Genomic DNA, 7,842 nt, shown 5'->3' with positions numbered 1-7,842 from the left:
ATAATCGTGTCATGGTTTAGGAATGGTACTCCCCAGTTCAGTGCCCCTAATCTGCTCCCTCTCCCCTCTCCAGTTGGAGGCACAAAAAAGGAATTATAGAGGTATGACTAAACCCCTTTTTCCTGCAGTTTTAATGATGGCAAAACAGAAAGATTTATATAAATGAATTATTTATGATAACAAATTAATAAACAGGTGAGCAGACGAAAGATCCTAATCAGAATTATTTACTACACAGTGTAAAAGCTAAAAAATCCACAACAGAGTATTATATAACAAAGTAGTATAGTGCACTGTAACAAAGCAATTATATTAAAGCAACTGTATCAAAGCTAGCAAAAGAAACAATCATTAAGTAGAGATTGATGCAACTCACCATATGAGACAGTGAGCAGATCTCTCTCTTTCTCTTAACCCCTGGGCAGTAACCCTGAAAAGGCATCCCTGCTTCACAAGAGAAACTCCACACTTCAAGGAAGTACATGGAAGAATCTGCCCTATGGAGGTTTGTACTGGGCTTTTATAGCTATGAAGTGATGGACTGGCAGTCACAGATTTACAAACTCGCAGACTCGTTCGTCTGTCACACCTTGTTTCAAAAAAAGGATCTGTGTTTGAGGTCTGGGGAACCAGGATGGTCTCAGCATGATTTAACACCAAGACAGCAACCTGGGCCAGCAGCTGAACTTGCATGATGGCTTGCACAGTGTGCATTATTCGATTTTAGGTCTGGTCAGGGGGGACTATCCTGCCACAGCACCCCTGCCACAAACGGGCCATCTGTTGAAGGTACCAGGCTGGAACTCTGTTGAGGTAACTCCCTAAAATGTAGATATTGTGTCCAGCAGTCCTCTCAGCAGCCTGGGACCTCTTAGCATGCAGTCATAGACTTGACTGTCCAAGGGGAGTGATGTGGCTCCACCAGAAAATACGGTGCATAGGAAAGAAATCCATGCCTGATCACTTCTGTAGAGTATGCCTTTTATAAGGAAAAAAGTATGGTCTATAATAGTCTGACACAACATGTGATGTTTCTGCTTTCATGGAAATAGAACACAAGTATCAACATCCTTTAGCAGTGGAAAATGGAAAACAACATCTTTCTAAAATAAAAAATTTTGGAGTTAGAGTTTCTGATAAAGTATGAAAATCACATATTTAAAACAAACAAACAAACAAAAAACCAAAACAACCTCCCCAAAAGTAAGAATTTACCACAGAAGGGAAGTCTTGATTTATGGGGGGTTTATGTTGGTTTTTTTTGTTTGGGTCTTGGTTTGTTTGTTTTTTTTTTTAATTCTGGAGGACAAAACTGCATTAATGTGCTTAATGCAAAAAATAAAAAATTATCTGACAGTTTTAGTTACCCTAAGTAAGACTAAGGAGTAGATAAATGCTTTAAAATAGTAAATGAAACAATTTTCTTGTTTTAAGATGGATTAGATAGTTAAAGATGTGTAAAGTCTTCTCTAGGATTTCTGCATCTGCTTAACTTCAGAGAATTAAGGGAATTAACTTAAGTGGAATGAGTCCTTAATCAGCAATGCAAGGAGTCTAAGTTAATCATAAGGCAACTACTTCAGACTTTAAATTCCTACTTGATGATGCTTTGATCCGCAGCAAATGTTGATGCAGATACTCGTTGTCCAATCTCAAGAAGAAGATTAAGTAGCTTAACTGTATGATAGCAAAGCTACAATAATGACTTCACTGATTTAAGGAAATAAAAAGATCAAAGTGGTGTCTGGAAAGAGGAAAAGTATAAATGGGCAGTGCACCCATCATAACAGACCCCTTTGCTCCTTTATATCACCCCTAAACACCCCTGTATTAGAAATTACCTTACTAATGGGACTGGTTTTCCATAAGGTAACTCCAGAAATTTTGTCATGTGAGGAGTGGCTGAGGGAGCCGGGGGTGTTTAGCCTGTAGAAAAGGAGGCTCAGGAAGAACCTTATCACTCCCTACCTCTCCCTGAAAGGAGGTTTTAGGCAGGTGGGGGTCAGTCTTTTCTACCAAGTGACAAGTGATAAGAGAAAGTTTCTCCAGGGAACGTCCAGGTATCCTTAAAAATTTCCTCACAGAAAATGTGGTCAGGCATTGGAACAGGGGAAGTAGTGGAATCACCATCTCTGGAACTGTTCAAAAAACTTGTAGATGTGCTGCTTATGGGCTTGGTTTAGTGGTAGTGGTGTTGTTTGGAATGGGTGATCTTAGACGTCTTTTCCAACCTTAATGATTCTATCATGTTTAGAAAGGGAGTTTATTGTATTTACCGTACTACTTGTGTATATTCCTCTCATTAATTTCACTAAGTCAAAAAACCAATCCCTATTCCTGCCTCCTCCTGTCTGGACAAGCAGATTTATTTACAGATCGTTCCCAAGCTGTTTGTAAAGATTGTATTCAATTCCTGCCACATGTCACACTTTACTGGCGAGTCCAGGCTTCTTGTATTTTGTGTCCCAACAGCAATTACCCTCAGAGTGGAGGAGTCACTATTACAGAAGATGTTACAGCAGCACACCTGGCATCTCATTCCAAAGACATATCTGGATCAGCCAGTTCTTTATTTTGCCACTCAAGATAAAAAAATGTAAAAGGCTTGAAAAGGTCTCTCTGGCTGAGATAAAGTCTGTCAGCTAATGGAAACACTCTGCTTAAGAAATGGTGATGTAGTTCAGCAAAGGGCTTCTCTTATTCTCAGAGAAGATGTAATGTGACTTTGCCACGAGGAGCAGATCAGATGGGATTCAAGCAGTGGAGGAAGTCAGTTTGGTATATGATGCTGTCCTGCATAGCACCTCTGACAGTTAAAATCCTTTTTTATTTAAGCAGCTAAATCTGGATTATGCTTCTTATTTCTGGGAAGCATGTCTCAAGATCTTTGCTATCGTGAGTAACTCAAAGGCATGTAAGCTGCTTTTTCTTTCATGCTGCCGACTCTGAAATTCTGCTTTTAAAATCTCTTCTTTTTTACCAAAGGGTAGCAACAGTAGTGGGGGAGAAACCTCTACAAGGCAAAGCTACTTTTTAAAATTATAGGAATTAAAAATGTACTAATAAATTGTCATAAGAGAAATGATGACAGAAAAAAAAGACAAACTAAATGTGTGGCATAGAACTAGTGGTCTTTGCATAAGAAATTTTAGACATTTTTATTCATTTCATAAGGATCAAGAGAATAGTGAAACTTCCACATATCTGTGAAGAATTTTCATAATAAATTGAAGAACGTACTGCTACTCAGAAGGACTCTCCCCTTTGCCCATTAGAAGAATTTGCCTCTTGCTTATTAAAATTCCTTTGAGTTTCAAAATCCCACACAGTCTCAGAAAAAATATTTGTCCTTGTCACCACCTGCAGAGATAGTTCCTGTGGTAAGAACATCGCTTTTTATTCAAGACATTAACTAGACTATTTAAAAAAATAATTTTTACTAATACAAGTGTCAATTAGCTGCCTTGGTAAACAGGCTGGTAAAATGAAACCTGTGAATTAGACAGGTTCTCTGACATGTTTAGTCCCTTTACTCATGTGCCTCATTGAGACACAGCAGACTCGAGTATTTGCCACTTTGAGTTGTTATTTGTGGGTTGACACAGAACCACCAGGAGTTTCCTTAAGGGAGAAGATCCTTTTGGATCTTTAAGATCAAAAGAAAGTTCTGTGAAATGAAGCAACTCTGACAAGATGCTTCAAGAAATGGTGCTGTGGGTGCAATAAATGCAACGCAAAGCGTGGAGATGGTAGAGGAGGCTTTCTTGGGAGCCCTGAGGTTGTCACTGAGACTTTGAAGTTGAGGTTAAACATCTACAGGGAAGTCTGTAACGTATTCACAAATTTTTCAGCCAGTGAATTGTACTGGAAAGAAGGTAGCGGGAATATGAAGAGAAATTGGAGCTTTACAGGTGTTAGGCCAGTGCTGTGTAAACACTTGAGTGATGTATTAAGTTCTTAATACTTGTTTTAAAAAAAAAAAGCTTGCTTGTAAGGCTTTCTGCTTTAACTGTTTGAGCCTCAGCATATATCACCAGAAACTTTCATGGTGTACTTGAGGTAATTAAATTTCACGTTAAGGGCATTTTCTTTAGTTTTAAGAATAAAACCCGTCTATTCCCTTACAAAAATATAAATGTATGCTGAAGAGTTCAATTTGCTTGCTTTTATATCAGATTGGCGCTGTTTCAAAAGAGGTGAGAAGTTTTCCATATTAATACTGTATAAGTGGGAATTGTTGGAGAATACACACCAGAGCTCACCCTCTGCCTACCCACACACGACAAGGTATTTTCAAGCTATGTCTGAATCCCTTCCAGTCCAACTTCTGTTGACTTGAGATGGGTGAAGGATGAGCCTCAGCACTGCCAAGTGCAGTTGTGAATGATGAGCACAGAAATGCAGCCTTGCTACAGGGTATGAAATTATTTTTGTAGATTTTCAGAATCAGCAGGGATGAAAATGTGATAGATACTTTTGCAAGGTCATATGTTTCTCCTTGCTTTGGTAAAGTTGCCTCTGTGAAGTCATTAGCAGAGGAACCACTTATCACACAGAGTGCTGAGTAAGAAGGGAGAGTCCAGGTCACAGACTCTCAAAATGGTGTTAAGATGAACACATTTTTAATGAGCTATCAAGCAGCACAAAAGCTGTGGATGTCTGTAGCAGCAAATCAAATGCACAGCTTGCTGTCACTATAGAGGACCTTGCCTGTGACAGAAGCCACTGGTTTGAGGGGATTTAAATTTGGGGAACTTGAGGTGTTTGGAAACTGCCTTAAGGTAGAGGGACCTGTGATAATTATGCTTTTTATCCTGGGAGACAGGGACTCAGTACTGCAAACTTCCAGCTTTTGGCTGGAACTTTTTTTCTGAAGTTGAAACTTTCTGAAAAGAAAAATTGAGTTAGGGTAGAGTTGCCTTCAGTGATCTTTTTTAAAATGTTAAAGTAATAATTTAAGATATATTTAATACTTTTATTAAGTACTTGAGACTTAAAGTTTAGGGTTTTTTCATGTGGAATGAAGACATGTAAGAGATGCTGAAAGCCCATTGAAGTGTATTATTCTGATTCACATGTATATCCAATATAGCCATATTTGTCACTATGTTTCAACTTGGGATTTAAAAGTATTTCTAATATCCAGATTATCTGTATCATGTGGAAAACTCATTAAATCCTCATAAATTTCAGACTTATGGTAAGAGTTTAAGTGATATTACTGTATAATGTGGTTGACATGAAGAGAAAATTACTATTTTTAGAGTTCTGTGACTACAGGTTTAGGAAAGGGGGATAAGTAGGAGAAAAAATAAGTCCAGTTAAAGCATGTTTGAAATGGACTAGATATTGTTTCCCTATGGAAAATTTAGTTCGGAAACATTATTTTGGAAGTTGAAATTGAATTTACTTATTTGTTCTGATTCCTGTTTTTATGAGATGAGAAAGTTTTTATTTTAGTTTAGAATATAATGAAACTTCTTGATGCCCAAAGCTATAGAAAAGGAATATTGGTAGAAAGGCCATTTCCAGTTGGTTAGAAGTTTTTATGGATATATATAGTCAACTGTGAAAGCTTCTTTTAACCTTACACATCAAGTGTGATAAGTGTGTCTTGTGCCATACTTACCAGAACACAGCAAAATGTCTAAACACAGAATGATAGAACGGCTTGGGTTGGAAAGGCCCTTTAAAGGTCATTTAGTCCAACCCCCCCAGCCATGAGCTGGAAGATCAACTAAATCAGGTTGCTCAGAACTCCATCCAACCTGACCATGAATGTATCCAGAGAAGGGGCATCTACCACGTCTCTGGACAACCTACATCAGTATTTCACCTCCCTTACTATAAAAATTTTCTTTCTTATATCTGGTCTGAAACCATCCTCTTTTAGTTTAAAACCATTGCTACTTTTCTTATCACTACAGGCCCTCCAAAAGCTGAGTGAAAACTGCTGCTGATGTCAGTGGGAGAGAAGCTGATACTTGACATGATGATTTCTGATACCGTGTTCAGAGCATGGGACCTGATGCTTTGTTCTCCATCCATATAGGCGAATTTTCCTCCTAAAGTAATCCCATACAACAGGGAGACACCCAAGGCTAAAATCTGAAATAGAAGGTGCATCTCATGACAGATGAATACAACCTTGTTAAGGCTGCTCAGGGACCAGTCAGTCCAGCCAGGTTTGTTGGCTTTCATTGACAGCATCTGCCTTGGTGTAGGATGTGGTGAGAAAAGACAAGAGAATAATCAGGATTAAAAAGGAAAGATGGAACCACTTCTTTTTGACCAATTACTTTTATTTCATGACATTCCCTTGGAGGACTCTGTTTAGGTGTTTCATTGGTGGTGTAAATGTTCCAGAAAATACAATTTTGCGCAGACATTAATTATCAGGACTTGTCAGCTATGAATTTGGAATGAATTGGAATTGATTAATTAATTAATTAATTAATTTCTTGCAGTTTCACATTATTTCAAGGTTTCTTTCTGAAATACACAAATTGAAATTCTGAATTTAGCTTTTACGTGGAAAGTTTATAATTATACAGGCCAATGACTTAATGAAGCTGCATCAAATCCTTTGGCAGAGCTACAAAATGCAAGAGCCCATGGCACTGTCTGTCACCTGCAAAGTGGATTTTGTTGCTTTTCTTCATTTTGCTGGATTAAGCAAGTATTGACAGGTATTGACCCAGGAAAATACCTGTTTGTTTTTTAACAAAAGTATGATGTGAGTTTATTGTATATTTCTCTTCCTTTCTAATCTTTTGGAAAAAAAAAAAGTAGAAAGATTTTTTTTTTAATTATTTTGGCAGATTTCAGATTTGATTTCATTACTCTGTCATAATGAAGACAACAGAGACTTGAATGAAATTACAGTAGAACCACAAGACAGATCTGCTACATCAATGTAGAATACTTTTCCTCAAAGCAGAACTTCCAAGATAAAACAGCCTGCTAATGCAAAGAAAATTCCAGGTTATATTTGTTCAGAAGTCTTGGAGGTAGGGGGGAAAATTGAAGCTCATTTATTGATTTTTCAAGGCTTAAAGGGAGAGATGAATGAATGCTTACTTAGCCATTTAATATTTCTCTGCAGTAAGTGTGCTGGTATTTCAACATCTTGAAACAAAAGATTGATTTTATTGATTGACATATTTTAAATAATAATTGATTTTATAATTGATTGATAATTTAATTAATGAATTATTTTTTTTTTAATTAGGAACAGGCTCGAGTAACCCTGTGTAGTAACTATAATTAGCTGGGATTTACCACCAGATCTGGCCTTTCAGTCCCTTTTCACAGACTAGCTCTGGACAACCACTTCTCTTTCCTTTCCCTAAAGGGATTTTCCCAGGGGTCACTTTAGGAAGGAGTAGGCAACAAATCTTATAGGGATATTGTGTTGTTTGCTTCCAAAAAAAATCAGGATTCAATCAGCAGTATAGGGATCATTTTGATCTCAGTTTCAAGAAAAAAAAAATGGGAAAAATGAGTTTTGCTTTTATCACACGCAGCTATTCTGAAAGATATTTGTCGTTAAGTTTTTAGAAAAAAAAAAGGCTACTAGTTCAAGGAAATATTTTGTTGAACTCCAAGATATTTTTTCATTCTATTTGCATATTACAAACAAAATTTGTGTTTTTTCTGAAACTAAAACCAGACTTGAATTTTCATCACAAAAATGCCAAGGTGCTGAAAGTTCTGTGTCTTGAAGGGAATATAGTTTGTTCTTCAAAGATACACAGTCAACTGAGTTAAATTCCACACAAAATCAAAAATGCTGCAGACCCGACCCTGAATACTTCAGTGACAAATTACATTCAGCTTTAA

This window comes from Neopelma chrysocephalum, unplaced genomic scaffold (assembly GCF_003984885.1).
Source record: "Neopelma chrysocephalum unplaced genomic scaffold, ASM398488v2 Primary Assembly neopelma1_106b, whole genome shotgun sequence".
In the NCBI taxonomy this organism is placed as follows: Eukaryota; Metazoa; Chordata; class Aves; order Passeriformes; family Pipridae; genus Neopelma; species Neopelma chrysocephalum.
Note: the sequence above shows the minus strand (reverse complement) of the source record.